Source organism: Mustela nivalis, assembly GCF_964662115.1.
Source record: "Mustela nivalis genome assembly, chromosome: 15".
In the NCBI taxonomy this organism is placed as follows: Eukaryota; Metazoa; Chordata; class Mammalia; order Carnivora; family Mustelidae; genus Mustela; species Mustela nivalis.
In genome coordinates, this window is record NC_139034.1 from 8,890,139 (window position 1) to 8,909,204 (window position 19,066).

Genomic DNA, 19,066 nt, shown 5'->3' on the forward strand with positions numbered 1-19,066 from the left:
CAAAGAAAATAGAAAATGGCTAATAATGCCACCAGTTAAAATTCTTTTAAAATCATTTATTCAAATATTTGAACATCTGCTCTGTACTTTGTACCATTCTAGATATTTGAGATATGAAAGTGAATCACAGAAGTTCTTGTTCTCAGAAATCGAGATGAATCAGGTAATCATTTTATCGTAATTACTATATTTTGATACAAATATGATATTTAAATAGTAAAACTTGGGCATAGAACCTCATGGCAAGGTGTTAGTGTAATTATTATTTTACATTATAGGTAAAGAGTAGTCTCTAGTGAAAAATAATAGCCTATTTGTGATTGTGCCGGGCCTGAGATAGTTAAGTAATGATTATGTATTGGGCCTCCCCCCAACACTGGCTATTTATTGAATGCCTGTTATGTGCCAGGCGCTGTTCCGGATGGCAACAATATAGCAGAGAACAAGACAGGGGGGATCCCTGTTCCTAAGGAGTTTACATGCTGTGGGGGCTGGGAAGAGAGAGAAACAATGAACAGGTAAGCAGATTAATGTAAAGGATAATGACATGCCTTGAAGAAAACAAGATGATAAGGTCAGATCTTAATAGTCTGTTACACTGGTGCCTGAAATCTACAGCTGGTCTTCACATTTTTTTTCAGCCATGAGTTTGTCTTCCTCACCAGGAAAACTTTTAGTTAATGCTGCCACAGAGAAACAATTAGTGGCATCTCTGGTTCCTGCCCTTTGCCTTATCCTTTCCTGGAGGTTTCGTCCTCAGTGAAATTGCTAAACTGCAAAAGTAGGAATGAATTTAGAGGAGAAGCAAGGCATCGGGCAAGTCAGTTCTCAGATAATGTCTTTTTTCATGAAGCTGAGAGTTTGTTGAGTTTGTACCTGTCAGTATCTCAGCAGAAATTACTATTCGTATGTTCTAAGTCAACAAAAACAAACCCTACCAGTTATTAGGAGGGAACAAGTGCAAATGATTTTATCAATCCTTACAGAATTTGCAGCTTTATTGTCAAGTTTCTCATATCTCTTCCCCAAACTGTCATCTGTGTCACCTTATAAATAACTCCTCATTTGTAACTTAGCTGATTAAACATCTTTACAATTGATGTCTAGGACTTTTGTTCCCTGCTTTCTTTGGTACATAAGACTTTGGAGTGTGACTCACGACTCATCAGTTGACGTTGTGATGCATTTTTAGAAACAAAGAATGCAACAGCAGATTTCCCTTAAGCAGCAGGAGTGGAAGTGAATACAAGAAAATTCAGATGCGCCTATCTTTGTGGGTGTTATTACAGTTGCATGTTATCTTGATTCTTGGAAGTGTGTTACAACACCGGACATTTCAATGAGTTTGAATAGAATAGGTATAAACTGTGTATGTGTCTTGCAGCAGAATTCTTACATTTTTATTATGTGGTAACCGCATTTCTCCCATTTTTACGGTATGCACTCACTTTGCAGATAATACAATACTTAATATTTAGGCTTGTGTCTTACTTATTTTTGAAACAAGACAATGAGGAAAAAGCATCTTGGGCACACCACTTCACTTTTAGTACTCCATAATATTGTTATTTCTGATGACAATGTCTGGTTGGCTTACTTTGCTTTTTAATTTTAGCCATGTATAATCCTAGCCAAGCTGTCTATGTTCTACTTTATTTCCCTTAGTACATGCTTCTACCATGCTATACTTCAATACACGTTAAAGTCAGCCTGTGCAGGGGCGCCTGGCGGGCTCATTTGGAAGAGCATGTGACTCTCTTTTTTTTTTTTTTTTTGACTCCTGATTTTATTATTCAATTTCTCTTTTCTATTTAAAGTAGTCTTCAGTGGTTGGGAAGCCTGGCCTCCCAAGACCAGAGTCAGTTGGAGCTGGTTGTTGTTGGAAGGGGTTGGGGTGGGGACAGGGAAAGGGCAAGGAGACCCTGCTCTGTTGGCGGTCCTGGGTGAAGAAGACAAACTGCACTTCATAGAGCCTGGGGTGTGGTGGGAGGGGGATGAGGCAGGAGCAGCAAGCTGGGGAGATGGGACCCAGCTCAGTCCCCAGCTTCCTTCTCTTCTAATGTTTCCCCACTGGAGGCATTCTCTGCAGTCTTGGAGACCTTCTTTTTTTGCTTTTTCTGGGTTTTCTCACTTGCAGAACTCTGGAGGAAGGCCTTCAGCTCTGCATCTTGGACCTCCATCTCAGACTTGTAGAGGTCAGGTTCAAAGGGACCACTGGTTATCCACATGGGGCCATTGGGCATGAGCAGGACTGTAAATATCAACTGGGCAACAGATTCACTCTCCTTCTCATAGAGAACATTAAATGGCTGCCGCAGTTCATGTTTGGCGCACTCCACCACACCCATCCGGGCCTTCTTCTCGTTTTCAAATGCTCTTACAGTAAATGGCATGGCATCAAAACACCTTTCAACCTCACTGAAGAAGGCACATGAAGTCTTCATTTTCAGGCCATACTGTTTAGAAGGGTCTCGTTTGTAAATGGTGGTTCTCTGTCCCGCATCCTTGGCCTTGCCCTCTCCTGAGCTGACAAGAACATCCACGGCATATACTTCATGTACCTCAAATTCAGCTTTTTCATGGTCCTTCTTCTGCTGGTCTGTGGGATTCTTGATAATTGTTTTCTCTCCATCGATGACATGCTGCTTCAACTGATGAGACAACATACCTTGTATTGGTATGCAATTAAACGAGTGGGCAACCTTGTTCCAGGCTTCTGTCACTTGTGTGTTGTGGTTTCCCGGTTTGACCAGGCTCAGGGCAGCTTCAGCACAAAGGCGAGCTGCCTTAATGACATCTGCTTTCCGCCCTGTTACTTGGGTCCCCTGAGCTACATCAACCACAAAAGTGTGAGCCACATTAGCGATGAAGCCATCCACATGGACCCCATGGTCAATTTTTACCAAGTCACCTTCCTTGAGAATATAGTCCTGGTCGCTCTTCAAAGGGGAGAAGTGACATACACAGTTATTTACTGAAATGCTGGTGGGAAAGGCAATACCTTTTTTCATTTCTTTTTCTCTCTTGAAATTTTTCCCTGTCTCTTCCATAATCATGGCATCACCTTTCTCACACAGGCTCAGTACCGACACACCTGAGCAGGATGCTTCCACCAAAGACCCAAGTACCCCGTTGGCGATGTCGCCCCCCATCTTATACTTGGTCACGACCAGGTAGGTCCTCGGCAATAGTTTGCTCCTGCTGCTCGTCCTCGCCCGACATCTTCCCACCACCACCACCACCACCTCTGCAACCTCGTTCGCCCTGAGCCGCCGCCTCTGCCTCCCTTCCAGCCACAGCCTGGCCCCTTCGATCCGCGAGGAGAGCGCGAGCAAAAGCGCGAGCTAGCAGGGGAGCAGGCGGGCGGGCCGAGCATGACTCTTGATCTCCGGGTTAGTTTGAGCTCTACACCGGGTGTAGAGATCACTTAAAAATAAATAAATAGGGGCGCCTGGGTGGCTCAGTGGGTTGAGCCTCTGCCTTTGGCTCAGGTCGTGATCCCAGGGTGCTGGGACTGGGCCCCGCGTCGGGCTCTCTGCTCGGCGGGAAGCCTGCTTCCTCCTCTCTCTCTGCCTGCCTCTCTGCCTCCTTGTGATCTCTCTGTCAAATGGACAGATAAAATCTTAAAAATAAATAAATAAACAAACAAACAAACTTAAAAAAAAAAGTCAATCTGCACAAAAAGATATTTTATGAAAAACAAGCGTCAGAATCATGTCCCAGTCACAGTTCCTTCAGAGTTGACTACTGTTGGTTTTTGGTACATCCCTCTAGACATATTTTGTGCATATAATAAACTCGTGTGTATCTATACAGACAGATGTTTCAAAACACATACTGTTCTTGGGGTGCCTTCATGACAGTCTGTTAATGTCTGACTCTTGATTTCAGCTCAGGTCTCAATCTCAGACAAAGTGAGTGCATACCTGAGTTCAAGCCCCTTGGATTAAAAATACTAATAAATATGGGGCGCCTCAGTAGGTTAAAGCCTCTGCCTTTAGCTCGGGTCATGGTCTCAGGGTCCTGGGATCAAGCCCCATATCCGGCTTCCTGCTCAGCAGGGAGCCTGCTTCCCCTTCTCTCTCTGCCTGCTTGTGATCTCTCTTTCAAAATAAATAAATAAAATCTTTAAAAAAATACTAATAAATAAATACATATATACTCTTCTGTACCTTGATTTCCATTAGCTCAAATTTTGTTTTAATTTGGTCTTCTTTTTGAAATTCAGTTTTTAATTTGGTTGCTGATCTCACTAAGGTAATTGTATTACCTTAAAAAAGTGTTTATCTCTTGAAGAACATGTATTACCACATACGGTTTTCTCAGCTGGTTACAATTATAGATAAAAGGATTAACTGACTTTTTTTTTTAAACTATAAATCATAACCCTGTTGTTTTTGCTTTTTTAAAGGGATAGCTAAACATAATAAAAATTTAGTCATCTCAATAACTTTTTTACTAGGTTCCTGTGATCTGGCAAATACAGTACAGCCATGGAAGAATATCTATTTAGTTCATTTTAAATTTTGCTAAACAGCTTGGTTATTAGGGAATATTGTAGTACAAATTACACGGATTTAATAATTATTTAACAAATCTGCTTGCTAGTCAGAAATGTCTTGGTGGGGGTGCCTGGGTGGCTCAGTTGGTTGGGCATCTGCCTTCAGCTCAGCTCATGATCTCAGGGTCCTGGGGACAGGACCTGTGTCTAGTTCTCTGCTTAGTAGGGAGCCTGCCTGTGCTTGCTGCTCTGCCTACTTGTGCTCTCTATTTCTCTGTCAAATAAATAAATAAAATCTTTAAAAAAAAAAAAAAGGAATGTGTTGGTGCACTTTATGGTGTTCCTCAATTCTGCAGATTGTACCTTTAACATATTCGTGTTTGCAGTGGGCACTCCTAGAATAGCTTTCATTTTGAAAAGTGTTGAGTGTATTCATTTTATTCTAAAAAGGGGAAAGGGAAAGGTGGTCTTTTCTTGTTCAATTAGAATATAATATTAGGGCACCTGGGTGGCTCAGTCAGTCGGTTGGTCCTCTGCCTTTGGCTCAGATCATGATCTCAGGGTCCTGGGATTGAGCCCTGCATCAGGCTCCTTACTCAGTAGGGAGTCTGCTCTTCCCTCTCCTAGAATATAATATTGATCTGGAGGGGCAAAAAAGTAAACTATTTTCAGTAATTTAAGTGTATCGCCCTAGAGGCTTTAATTTTTTCACTGTTAAAACTGCCTTCCATTTGGCTGTGAAACATAATGGGCAGAAGAGTAGAACTGCCAATATTAATCATTATAATAACTACCATGAGGGACTACTCTGGCTGTCACTTTGCTAGGAGCTTTAAGCTTTCATTCAGCTGTTAATTATGACAGTAATCCCATGAGGTCACCACTTTGCATTTAAGAAACTGGAGTTCAGAAAGTTTCAGAGATAATACATACAATTTGGATTAGGGTAAGTGGTTACCTATGGTTGGAAATGATACTTATATGATCTAAAAGCCATTAGTCTTTACTAAGTTGTTTCTCTGAAAAGATAAAGTTCTGATAGAACCATAATTTTTTCCTTTTTGGTGAAGAGCATTTCATAGATCATTTTTGTTTAAACCATATAGTTGACAAAAGAAGTAGGTTTCACATGCAAAAGGTCATCATAGTCCTATTCTAGGACTCATAATAAGATGATTTTTCAAAAGAAACTCAGTAGGATTGTTTTGTTATAATGCAGTTGAATGATTTTACAGAAATCATGGTTTTAATTCTAAAACATGAGAGAAGCTGATTGCTGACTTAGAAGTGAGATCACACAGTATTTGTCTTTGTCTGACTTCACTTAGCATAATACCCTCAGGGTTCATCCATGTTGTTGCAAATGGCAAGATTCCATTTTTATGGCTGAATAGTATTCGTGTGTGTGTGTGTGCATGTACACACATTTTCTTTATCCATCATTCTTCAGTGAATACTTAGATTATTTCCATACCTTGGCTATCATAAACAATACTGCAGTGAACATGAGTGCATATATATTTTTGAGGTAGTATCTTTATTTTCTTCAGATAAATACCCAGAGGTAGAATTGCTGGATCATACAGTATTTCTATGTTTAATTTTTTGAGGAACCTCCATATTGTTTTCCACCGTGGCTGCACCAGTTTACATTGCCACCAACAGTGCACAGGGGTTCCCTTTTCTCCACATTCTTGCCAATACTTGTTATTTCTTATTTTCTTGATACTAGCCATTCCAGCAGGCATAAAGTAATATCTCTTTGTGTTTTGCATTTCCCCAATGATTAGTGATGTTGAGCATCTTTTCATGTGTCTGTGGCCATCTATATGTCATCTTTGGAAAAATTTCTATTCAGATCTTCTGCCTATTTTTAAATTGGATTGTTTGGGGTTTTTTGCTATTGAGTTGTTTAGAGTTCTTTGTATAATTAATTTTAGATATTAACAGCTTATCAGATACATGATTTACAAATATTTTCTCCTATTCCATCAGTTATGTTTTCATTCTGCTGGTGGTTTCTTTTGCTGTACAGATTAGTTTGATATAATCCCACTTGTTTATTTTTGCTTTTGTTGCTATTACTTTTGGTGTCAGATCCAAAAAATCATCACCAAGACAAATGTCAGGGAGCTTATCACCTATGTTTTCTCCTGAGTTGTAGAATTTCAGATCTTATGTTCCAGTCTTTAATGGGATTCATTTCAGGTATGTCAGGATGGTTCAACTCCACAAACCAATCGGCTGCTTTCATTCAGCTGTTAATTATGACAGTAATCCCATGAGGTCACCACTTTGCATTTAAGAAACTGGAGTTCCTGATTTTAGAGGAAAAAGCTTTCAGCTTTTCATTGTTGAATGTGATGTTAGCAATGGACTTGTCATGTCTGGCCTTTATTACGTGGAGGGAACAGTCTTTCTGTATTGCCTTTGTTGAGAGTTTTTACCATAAATGGATATTGAACTTTGTCACATGGGATTTCTGTCACATGATCATCTCTGTTGAGATCATCAGGTCATCTTTACCTTTCATTCTGTTTATATGGTTTATCACATCGATTGGTTTGTGGAGTTGAACCATCCTGACATACCTGAAATGAATCCCATTTGATCATGATCTATAATTTTTTAACATGCTATTTAATTAGGTTTGCTAATGTTTTGCTGAGGATTTTTGCATCCATGTTTATTGGAGTGTTGTCCTCTAATTTTTTCTTGTGGTGTGCTTGTCTGGTTTTGGTATCACGGTAATACCATCATCATAAAATGAGTTTGGAATGTTCTGTCCTCTTCTATTTTTTGGAAGAGTTCAGGAGATTGGTATTAATTTTTCTTCAAACGTTCAGTAGAATTTACCAGTGATACCATCTTGTCCTGGACTTTTGTTTTTTGGGGGAGATAATAATTGCTTCTTCGCAGAGATTGGCACCTAAAAAGTAGAGTTACCTTGATTTTGGTAATGAGCTATCAGTAAAAGGACTCTGATTTTATTTTGTCAAATCTTTTTTGTAATGATGGTTACTTAGTGAGATGTTTACCTGCATGGTTTGTGTATTTATTTTGTATGATGCTTTTGGACAAGGAATTGTACACACACACACACACACACACACACACACCCAACACACACACATCTCCACAGTTTAGGTGCAAGCATAAGAAAATGGGTTACTATGAAGAAGAGTAACATTGTCATAGCTTAAATGTTCTTCTTAGTGATTCTTGAAGTGTTAGGTTTTCTTTTTCTTTTTTAAAACAGTTTTATTTGTGGAATAACTATTATTATTAAAATACTTAAATGGTAGAATAGTAGATAGAAATTTAGAAAATCTGGAAAACAGGCAAGCAAGAGTAAGAAAAATACGTATTCTCTTCTACCAGGTATATACCTGTTTGTTCTTGTCCCCATTGATAATTTTGGAGAGTTTTCCTAATCTATAGTGAAACGTACAGTGGATTAATAATCATTTTTGATACTCTCCAAGGACGTCCCCTAATTCCTCCTTACCCACTTGTTTCTTAATCTTTACCAACTGTTTCCTTGAAATTGCCTCAGCCTATATAGTAAAGGTTTCATTTAAAGTTAGAGAGATACTTTCCTTCATTTTCAGCACTATCATACCCATACCTTTTGTAGCCATATGGGTGACAGCTGTTGAAATGAAGAGCAGACAGACCGAAGTTGAGGAAACAACTCGTTTTGTGGAACACATTCAGTTTCGGGTGGCTCTATAGAGTAGTAGTAGTCATTAGCTGAATAGCATTTGCAGCGTGTGTGCACTTGACTTAGCCCATGCACGACTCCCCTGGCTCTGCTTGCTCTCCTTGCTGGTACCACAGCACAGCATGCCAAAAATAGTTAATTGTGTGCTGTGGGTTTTTTTTCCTTTTTATATAAATATCTATGTTTTTAGCAAGGAAAACATTTTAGAAAACATAAGAGAAGCAAACCTGTGCTTTGCAGAGTGGTATTAATAAGATATATGTGTATTAAAATTACAGTTGGACATCTAGTTTCTGGTGGAAGGATACTTGAGGATCCTTTTCTTTCACTGAATGGAAGTTTACTCATCACTCTATGGTATAATGACATTGGGCTACTTCGGAAGCATTTCTTAAAACTTTGTGCCCCGCTGCTGGCATTTGTATAGGAGGAAAATAAAAAACAGCTGTGTAGGGCCTGGCTGCTGCTAGGCGTATATGTGCAGGTACAAGTACGTGAAAAGAGAGATCTGGCCATTTCTGAAGCTGGTTGCCTGTTCAAGCGCTGCTGGTGGATTCCACAAGCTGCTCTTGTTAGTATTTGTCATCGGCAGATGGCAGTTTACTGACTGGGATAATCACGGGCTGAGTTCTCTAATGGCATCACTTACGTGGGCATGCCCAATGGGAAATGGTCCTAATATATCCAAGTAATGATTTACTCTTGCTTCTAGGATAGCCATGCAGCTTTTACAAGCTAATTTAGAATATGTAATTGTACCAAGGTGTGTTTTTGTTTGTATTTTAAAGGGTGGCATCAGATGCTGCTCTTGTCCCCCTAGAACTGAATTGAAAGACGTTAACTACAGTTCCAAAATGGAATTATGTTGGGAAAGGTGAAGACATTCTTTTAGTAATAGAAAATAGGAGTTAGGTTTTAAAGGGAGACTTCCACACTATTCTGTTTAACAAACGTGTTTCAATTCATATTATTAATCCTGAATTATGGATTGTTAGGTGAACCATGAATTGTTGAAGTTATTAAGTAATAAGAGATGAACAGAAGGAAAAGTTAGTATTTTTACGTCAGTTTCCTAAGTAAAAGTGCTAACATATGACAGCATAATTGTTTCCCAAGGCAACTAAATGGAAGTATATTTTCTAGTGAGTATTCACCCAAAGAGTTAAAAAACATTAATTTGAAAAGATATGTAGACCCCTTTGTTTATTACAGCATTATTTACAATGGCCAAATTATGGAAGCAGCTCAAATGTCCATCGAAAAATGAATGGATAAAGAAGATGTGGTATATGTGTGTATGTACACAAATACACACAGAAATATTACTCAACCAAGAAAAAGAACAAAATCTTGTAAAATTCAACAACATGGATGGATCTAGAGAGTATAATGCTAAGTGGAATATGTCTATCAGAGAAAGACAAATATATGATTTCGTCCATGTGGAATTTAAGAAACAAAACGGAAGAAAAGACAAACTAAAAAACAAACTCTTAAATATAGAGAACACACTCAATTACTAAAGGGGAGGTGGGTAGAGGAATGGGTGAAATAGCTGAATGGAATTAAGAGTACCCTATCACAATGAGCACTAAGTAATGTATAGAATTGTTGAACCATTGTATTGTACACCTAAAGCTAATTTAACACTGTATGTTAACTACTAGAATTAAATAAAATAATTAAATTAATTTTAATTAATTAAAATAAAATACATTAAAGTTAAAATTTATAAAAAGAAGTATACTTTCAATCATGTGATGTCTAGAAAGTGGGAAAAGGTTTATATAAAATTCTATATAAAATTTATAATATTGTAATTTTTCTTAATATTGTCCTTTATTTTATGTACCTCTCAGTTATTCTTGTGCTATAATAATCTATAAATCATTGCAACTCAGAAGTGTTAACTAATCACCTACAACACAATGGCTAACACTAAAAAGACTGACAGTATCAAATGTTGGCAAGGATATGGAGCAACCACTCATATATTCTTGGTGGGAGCCTAAAATGGTATGACCACTTTGAGAAAGATCTGGCAGTTTGTGTGTGTGTGTGTGTTTAACATTTTATTTATTTATTATTTATTTATTTATTTATTTGAGACAGTGAGTGTGAGTGGGAGAGAGAGGGAGAGAGAATCTGAAGCAGACTTTATGCTGAGCACAGAGATTGACATCGGGGTCTATACCATTACCAAGAGATCATGACCTGAACTAAAGCCAAGAGTCAGACGCTTAACTGATGAGCCACCCAGGTGCCCCACTGTGTGTTTATTTATTTAAGATTTTATTTATTTATTTGACAGACAGAGATCACAAGTAGGCAGAGAGGCAGGCAGAGAGAGAGGAGGAAGCAGGCTCCCTGCCATGCAGAGAGCCTGATGTGGGGCTTGGTCCCAGGACCATGGGATCATGACCTGGGCTGAAGGCAGAGACTTTAACCCACTGAGCCACCCAGGTGTCCCCCCACTGTGTGTTTAAATAAAACCAAGCATAGATGTATCTTGAGTCCCAAGTCTTCCACTCTCAAGTATTTACACAAACATATGCTCATAGGAAGAATTGTACAAGAATATTCATAGAAGCTTTTATTCATAATCAAAAGCTAGACACAGCCCAGTTGTCCACCAATAAGTAGCATGATAAAGTGGGGGTACTGCTGAGGGATGAAAAGAACAGACTGCTAATATATACCCCAACTTGGATGCTGAATAAAAGAAGCCTTACACGAGAGTATGTACTCCATGTTTCCATATAGATGATATTCTAGAATAAGCAAAACTAATCTGTTATGGTAAAAAAAAAAATCAGGGTTGTGGTTAGGAAGGGACATGAGGGAACTTTCTGAGGTGATGATTATGTCCCACATCTTAATAGAGGTTTGTGTTACATAGATGCATGCATTGGTTAGAAACTCAATGAATATATACTTTAAACAATGCACAGATATTAATTTTACCTCTAAAGAAAAAATACAAACAAATATCAAACTTCAGTTAATGATATGCATGCTGTAACATTTAGAAAGAGGCATACTGACTTCTGCATTATACTCTGAGGTACCTAAAAAGCTATGTTGGAGGGAAGGATGGGTAGATACGTGATAAAGCAAATACATCAAATGTTAGTGGTGTATTTGTAAGATAGAGGCATTCACTGTAAAAAATGTTAAATTTAGAAAATTTTCATAATAAATTGTTGGAAAAATATTAATTGATATTGGAACTTTTTATGGCCTGTTTTTTCATGCATGATTAGTTATATAAACCTTATTTTGTTTCTCTTTGCTTCAATGATATTTATCTATATATATTTTTTTAAATATTTCTAGTTTTAATTGTGTTTTTCACAAAACTGATGACACTGGAGTATTTTCCTCATGTGAAACAACAATCGGTATCAAATGTTACAACTAACACAAAGAACTAATGTTTAATCATTTTCATGTCATTATTTGTGAGTGCTCCTCTGTTTCAAAACTAATTAAATTTGCCTTCTGCATTTTGTTGCAGAGTTTTGGAACCAGCTCCTTTGGAATGCTCTAACAGCTTGATGGCCTTGTCAGAGTTTTCAATATTTCTAAGCAGAGTCTCTAATCTTCTCTTAATTTTCTTCTGATCTTCAAGAGCACAGCCGATTACTATGGACTGAAACTTCTGGTCAACAGGCCCAGGTGGCACCTCGGATGAACACGCACTGTATAGTGACATCAAGTGACTCTTGGCATTTCCCAGATCATCCAGAAACTTCCTGACCACCTCATCAATGATCCTGGTGGCATGCTTTAGGGATTCTTGCTGCTGGGGGTTCCTAATTGTTTCTACTGAAACTTCAACGGTGAGGGTTCGTCCCATCAAACGGTTGGCCGTCAGATTTAATTCTTCTCTTTCTCCGTCGCTGATCTGCCTCATGTCCTGGCTATTTTGGATGCTGTGGGTCATTTCCAGGAGAATTTCTTTCTCTGGCTCAACAGCAGTTGCTGCTTCTCTCAAAGCTTCCACCCTGAGCTCCAGCTGGTCCAGGCTCTCCAGCAGGCGGCTGGAGCGGTCGGCCATGGAGGAGGAGCGGCAGAAGCGCCCTTCGTTGGCTTTCGCGTTGATCTTCGCCTGAGCCATCTGAGCCTCTTAGGCGGGGCAGCCAAGAGGTCACCGGCCTCTCCGGCGGCGGCGAGTGGAGAGTCCGGCGGCTGCAGGCGTCGCCGTCACCGCGCGGGGCGCCCGCCTCCCTCTGACGCCCGCGGAGGGCGGCCCGGGAGGTATTTATCTATATTTTTAATTATACTAAGTCATAGCCTTATTTGAGGAGTCAGGGTACAGAGAGGTAATTGTAGCTCATTAATACAGTTGTCTTTCTTTGGGATTATTGGCAGTTTTCCCTTTTTTTTGAAACAAAAAGTAGGTAGCACCTGGGTGTTTCATTTGGTTAAGATTCTGACTCTTGGCTTCAGACTGGTCATGATCTTGGGGTTGTGGGATTGAGACCCACTTTGGGCTCCACGCAGGGCATGGAACCTCCTCTGGATTCTCTTTCTCCCTCTGCCCACCCCCCACCTCTGCCACAAAAAAGAAAAAAAAAAAAAAAAAAAAAGAAAAGACAAGAAAAAAGTGGGACTGAGTGGCAGTGTCTTTAAATAGATTATTATACATTGTGTGGTTTCTCTGGGAATGTATTGCATGTTGCTTATATAATGCCTTTTTAGTTTTTTCTTTAATTGTCGGGGTAGAGGGAAGGAGTGGTAAGAAGTTTCCCAACTTCAGGCTCATACAGCCTGTGTGTCCAGAGGAAGCAAGAGAGAGAGAGTACTGAGTCCAGTCACCTGACTTTTTTTTTTTAAGCCAATTTCAGTCAGATTTTGTCAGTTGCAGCTGGAAGAATCCTACAGAGATAATCATTCAGTTTGTATCTATAAGCAGTGTTGCTTAGGGGTTCTTTATGTAGTGAATGATCCTGCAGTTAGGCTTCTAGGTCTCTATGCATATTTTGCTTGTGTGATGGTTGTCTGCTGACTAGATTGGAAGTTCTTTGAGGAAAAAGACTGTCTTACTCCTGTTAAATACACTTTCTGTTCTCATATAGATATGTAAACCTAGCCTAAATTGTTTCTCTCCTTTATATATCCTGGGTAATTTATCAGTAATTTTGAATTAATGATTAATTTTTTAAAATTATTGGTTTTTTTTTTATAAATTTTTTATTTTTTATAAACATATATTTTTATCCCCAGGGGTACAGGTCTGTGAATCGCCAGGTTGACACACTTCACAGCACTCACCAAAGCACACACCCTCCCCAATGTCCATAATCCCACCCCCTTCTCCCAAACCCCCTCCCCCCAGCAACCCTCAGTTTGTTTTGTGAGATTAAGAGTCACTTATGGTTTGTCTCCCTCCCAATCCCATCTTGTAAAATTATTGACCTTATCCTGTGTGCTAGTTGGTGTGCTTGGTGCTAAGACTGTAATGCTGAACAGAACACGAGCCCAGCATTCACAGAGCTTCCATTCTGTGGGGGAGACATATAAAATAATCATACAGATAAATAATTACTTTGATAAGTACTAAGAGGGAAACACAAGGGTGTTACAAGACCAGGTAATAGGGGTCTATCCTAGTCTTGGGTGCCACATGAAACATTTTTTGTTTCTTTGTTTTAGACATCACATTTTAAAAAACAAGGAGTTGGTGCGCCTGGGTGGCTCAGTGGGTAAAAGCCTCTGCTTTTGGCCCAGGTCATGATGCCAGGGTCCTGGGATCGAGCCCCACATCGGGCTCTCTGCTCCACAGGGAGCCTGCTTCCTTCCCTGACTCTCTCTGTCTGCCTCTCTGCCTACTTGTGATTTCTCTCTCTCTCTGTCAAATAAATAAAATCTTTAAAAAAAAAAAAACCAAAAACCAAAACCAAAACCAAAACCAAACCAAACAACAACAACAAAAAAACAAGAAGTTCTCTAGGAGAGGATAGTGGGAAAGAGTATTGCAGATGGAACATTTGCAAATTCCTTGCGCCAAAACAGGGCATGACACTTTAAAGGAATAGAGAATCTGTGGAATAGAGAAGTGAAATCCATGAGGACTGTGCTAAGAAATAAAAGCTGGAGAGTGAAGTCCAGAGCAGAATTATGCAGAGAATAATGGGTAGGCCTTTATACTGGGTTAGGTGTGGGAGGTAAGGGAGAGGGCAGTATCAAAAGTCCCTTTGCGTTTCTGGCTGAAGTGCCTATATGGTGAGCCCATTCTCCAGTGGAGGACCAAATTTTGGTGGAAATGATTGTGGGTTTGATTCTGGGTCTGTTATGGTGTCTTTGAAACAACCAGGTATGTATTTTGTTATCATGCTATGAAGGATGTCACCTCCCCCAGATACTTTTCCTTTTGTGGCTCTTTATCTTATAGGTATAATATAATGTGGGAGTCTCTTCAGTCCTTACCTGCCTGCTAATCATTCCTGCTCTATACAGCTAGCATCTTAATTCAAGTTTTCTTTTTTCTCTCAGACTACTCTCGTGGTTTTTTTTTAACAGGACTCCCTCCATTCTTTCAGACTTCCCCTTAATTCTTGCTTCACAATATATCCAGAATAAGTGTTGGAAATTACAGATCTCATCTCATCATTGTCCTTCTTAGAACCCTTCAATACTTTCTTTTTGTTTATAGAACAAACATCCAAGTCCTTAACATTGTTCCCAGCACCTTGTGGATTACTCGTACCCCTGCAGATTTCCCAGGTTTTTCCTCATGCTCTCTAAGGACTTTTCAGTTGACCTTCCTCACATATCAGCTAAAACATCACATTCTCGGGGAAGCCTTACCTTGAACTTCCTTGTTGGGCTCCTCTAAAGATAGATCTTGTGTTTTTATTGTTTTATATATATTTGTGACACTGGCTAATTAAGACCTTTGTACTAGATTAAGATCTGTGACTCGATCCCAGGACCCAGGGAGCCTGCTTCTCTCTCTCTCTCTGCCTGCCTCTCCGACTACTTGTGATTTCTCTCTGTCAAATAAATAAATAAAATCTTTAAAAAAAAAATAAAAAAAAACCAAACAAACAAAAAAAAAAAACAAAACAAAACAAAAAAAAAAAAGATCTGTGAGGGCAGGGACTGTCTGTTTAGCTCTCCACAGTAACCCTCTCCCCACCACAGTGCCTGGCATGCAGCCTATGACTAGCAAATGTTTGTTGAATGAATTATGAACTTTCTAGTGCTTAATTTATGTACCTGTTATGTGCCATGTTAGTTAACTGATAGGGAAAAACAACGTAATGTGTTTTGCTTTTTTAAATACATTATGTTTTACTCTTAGGTTTTCTTAATTTGGACTGTTCCCATGGAAACAGCAACCAAGGTTGTTGGGGTTACTATAATACTCTGTAGGTGATATTTGCTGCTGCCATTGTTAACCAAGACACAAAAATTTGAATTTTTAGATGGAGGTGTATTGGGTTTGAGAACCAAAGTTTAAAAATTTAATTTGAGGGAGAGTTGTTAAATATTCACTTTTCCAGTACTCTTTTGAAGGTCTTCCTTTCCATTAAAATAGTTTGCTGCAGAGCTCTAGGAGTTGGGAAAGCATGAATGCTGTTCTGTTTCTGCTAGATAACTCTGTTGTTTGTTTTCATTCTACTGTCTATCACTTACTGATTTTCTTTCTTAATGAATGCTTTGTTAATAAGTAATACTAATAACCTTTACATAGTTGGAACATAATTATATTGTCTGTAACATAAGTGAACTTCTCTTACTAGGCATCGTAAGTTAGGATTGTTGGGGTGCCTGGGTGGCTCAGTCAGTTAAATGTCCGCCTTGGACTCAGGGCCTGATCCCAGGATCCTGGAATTAGGACCTGAGCTGGGCTCCCTGCTCAGCAGGGAGTCTGTTTCTCCCTCTCCCTCTGCCCCTCTGCCCACTTGTGCATGTTCTCTCTCTCAAATAAATAAAATCTTTGAAAAAAAATTAAAATAACATGAAGTTTCCTTTAATACCTTAAAGTCCCAGAGGAAAGCTGCAAGCATAGTTAAAGCATTTCTTTATACACCCTTTCATATATGAAGGTTGCAGTCAGAACTTTGTAAAAATTTTATGCCCCATGGCAAATATGAGTAAATGTTTTCCAAGAAACTTTTAGAGATTGAGGAACATCTCAAAAATTGAGATTCTGTACAGTTTTATGTTGATTTTGATACTGAATGCAGAAGCAAACATTTATTTGGATTTTGTGAGTTAAAAAGAAATGCTGATTTTGAAGGCCCCATTTTATCATAGTAAATATAAAAATGAAAATGCAAATTTGTGGTAAATTCCCTTGAAACTAAAAATACGAGGCCTCCCTAGTATTTTGGCCCTTAAATACAAATAGAAATATCTATTTTCTTCTGGAAGTTAGCCTCTACGATGCTAACTAAGAACAGAAAAAAATAATTTCCCTCCGGGTCATTCATACATTTATTTATATGAACATATATGAGTTTGTGCATATTTTGGCTTGTAGAACCTCTGCATATTTACTTTAAGTATATGTACTTAAAAAAATTATGGGTTTGGAATCAGATTGCCTGATTTGAATCAGGCAACTAGTAACTGATTGAATCTGATAATTCCCCATCTCAGTTAATAGCATGCCTGATATATAGTAAGCCCTCAATAAATATCGGCTATTATAACTCTCTCCTCAGTCATTCCTTTTTTATGTTAAAATTGCTCTCATGAGTTAAACCCTGTTTAATTTACACTCTTTGTCTCTTCATGGCATCAGTCATGTGGCCATTGTCTAACAACAAAAATCCTAATATTTTGTCCTCTCCTCATGGTCTTGTTGTTTTCGCTTGTTCTTATTTTAGTTGCCTGCATCTCAAATCTTTTTCTGGCTACACTGTGTTTTTCCTTAGCTTACTGGGCATCAGTATTTCAGACAGGGTGGGCCATAGGTGTTGACCATAGCTGTGTTTTACTTTTAAACAGTGATGAGACTTCCTTCCTCCAAACTACCCACCCTCCCTGTCCTGTGCTGTGCTGGAAGGATTGAGCTGGAAGAAGCTTTGCTGGTTGTTTAGCCCAGTGCCTTTGTGCTGCAAAACAGAAGGTTAGAGTCTGAGACTACAGCTCTTCCAGATGATGGACATTTTTTTGTAAATCTTGCAAGATATTTTATTTCTCCACAGAGGATAAATCACAGAGTACAATAATAAATGGGTTACTAAACTTGGGCTTTAGAAAATATCAGTGAATTCTTATATTTATGATTGAGAAGCTAATCTTGAATTATAAGGTATGTAGTTGTATTTTGTTGGGAAATGTGAGAAAAATTCATGTGTAGCTCTTTTTTCTTCCATATATCTGTGCTGGTTTTGATATGCTGACCCCTCGCCCTCTTGTTTCTCTATTATTTGAACATCCTGCAGTGTTGCTCAAATCCACCCCTCATTTGGTTGTTCCTACTCATTACATTCGTTCAAGTTCTCATTACCATTTATCTTTACCATTGCAGGAACTTTCTGTTTTGCCTTCCTGCATTATTGCCATACCTCCTAACCTGTACCAAATCTGCTGCCATAGGTAATCCTATCCCCCCGCATGCAGACCTATTCACATCATTTTCCTCTAGCTATAATCTATCTAGTGATAGAGAGTTGTACTATTGATAATGGAAAAAACAGGAAGGCTGATGGATTCCTGATCATTTTTGAGGGAGAAAAATGCATATTTTGTTAGGGGAGGAAGGTCTGAATTCCTCTGTTAGAGACTCTCATGCCAGCAGGTTAAACTCTACAAAGAGGCATCTCTCCATGCCTTATAGTACTGGGAGTATGGGAAAATCTCCTTGTTAAGTCTGGTCCACTCAGATATCTTTCTTTGGCAGTATCTTAAATTAATTAAAGATTTGTTCCTTTAATATTTCATTTTGTCTTCCGTTATATACAAATGTCCTTAGAATAGGGTAGTATATTAATTTTCATAAATCTTACATAAACCAGTTTATTGAGATTTATTTCCTTAGATTTTGTTTAAGAAAGAAAAGGCAGATAAGGGTAGAGAATGTAATACTGAAATATGAGAAAGGAAAGGACATAGATGAGGAGAGAAAAGATGAAGAAAATAAAGTTTATGACCTAGCATTGATCTAAGGGCTGGCCTCATCTTTAACTTTAACATCCTTTCAGTGGGCTCATTCCTTTTCCCCATCTTTTCTATGAGAATTTGTTTTTAGAAATAAAGTTCATCTAGTTAAATAATGAATCTGTAAATTCTGTGAACTGGATACTTCAGTAGTCATGTAGATTAAAAGTCATCCTCACAATTCATAAGTACAAATAATGATATAAGTCATATTTAATTGGAAATATTTCTGATACTTTTATTTATTTTTTAATATAAATAAAATAACTATTATAAAATAAGATTTTATTTATTTATTTGAGATACAGAGATCACAAGTAGGCAGAGAGGCAGGCAGAGAGAGAGAGGAGGAAGCAGGCTCCCTTGCTGAGCGGAGAGCCCAATGCGATGCAGGGCTCCATCCCAGGACTCTGGGATCATGACCTGAGCTGAAGGCAGAGGCTTTAACCCACTGAACCACCCAGGTGCCCTGAAAATATTTATTTTTGTTTAATGGATTTCTGGCCTGCTTTATGATTGTTCTCTAAGCCAAAGGATTTCCTTTTATGAGTATTACCCTACATCTCTATCTGCTTTTTACATTCCAGTGAAATAAATTAAAATGAAGACAATGTACATTGAAAACATTTTATCGGCCGAGAGCCTCAAATTAAAAAGAATTTTTCTTTTATTATTTCCAGTTTTGATCAAATTTGTTCTTTTAAAAACTGTTGTTGTAAATA

General features: G+C 38.5%; 2 protein-coding genes and 2 pseudogenes across 4 annotated transcripts in view; 1 reads left to right on the plus strand and 3 right to left on the minus strand.

The window, feature by feature from the left end:
* The window catches only part of LOC309848526 (ral guanine nucleotide dissociation stimulator-like), a 438,233-nt gene that overhangs the window by 41,456 nt on the left and 377,711 nt on the right, over window positions 1-19,066 (minus strand). The window lies entirely within an intron of this gene.
* Window positions 1-19,066, plus strand: part of LOC309848891 (uncharacterized protein) — a gene marked incomplete at its 3' end in the record, with an annotated part of 339,926 nt that overhangs the window by 26,203 nt on the left and 294,657 nt on the right. The window lies entirely within an intron of this gene.
* On the minus strand, window positions 1,933-3,222 carry LOC309848731 (proliferation-associated protein 2G4 pseudogene; annotated as a pseudogene). The gene has a single exon. The product of its transcript is annotated as a proliferation-associated protein 2G4 pseudogene (transcript).
* Window positions 11,562-12,463, minus strand: LOC309849143 (BAG family molecular chaperone regulator 2 pseudogene; annotated as a pseudogene). The gene has a single exon. The product of its transcript is annotated as a BAG family molecular chaperone regulator 2 pseudogene (transcript).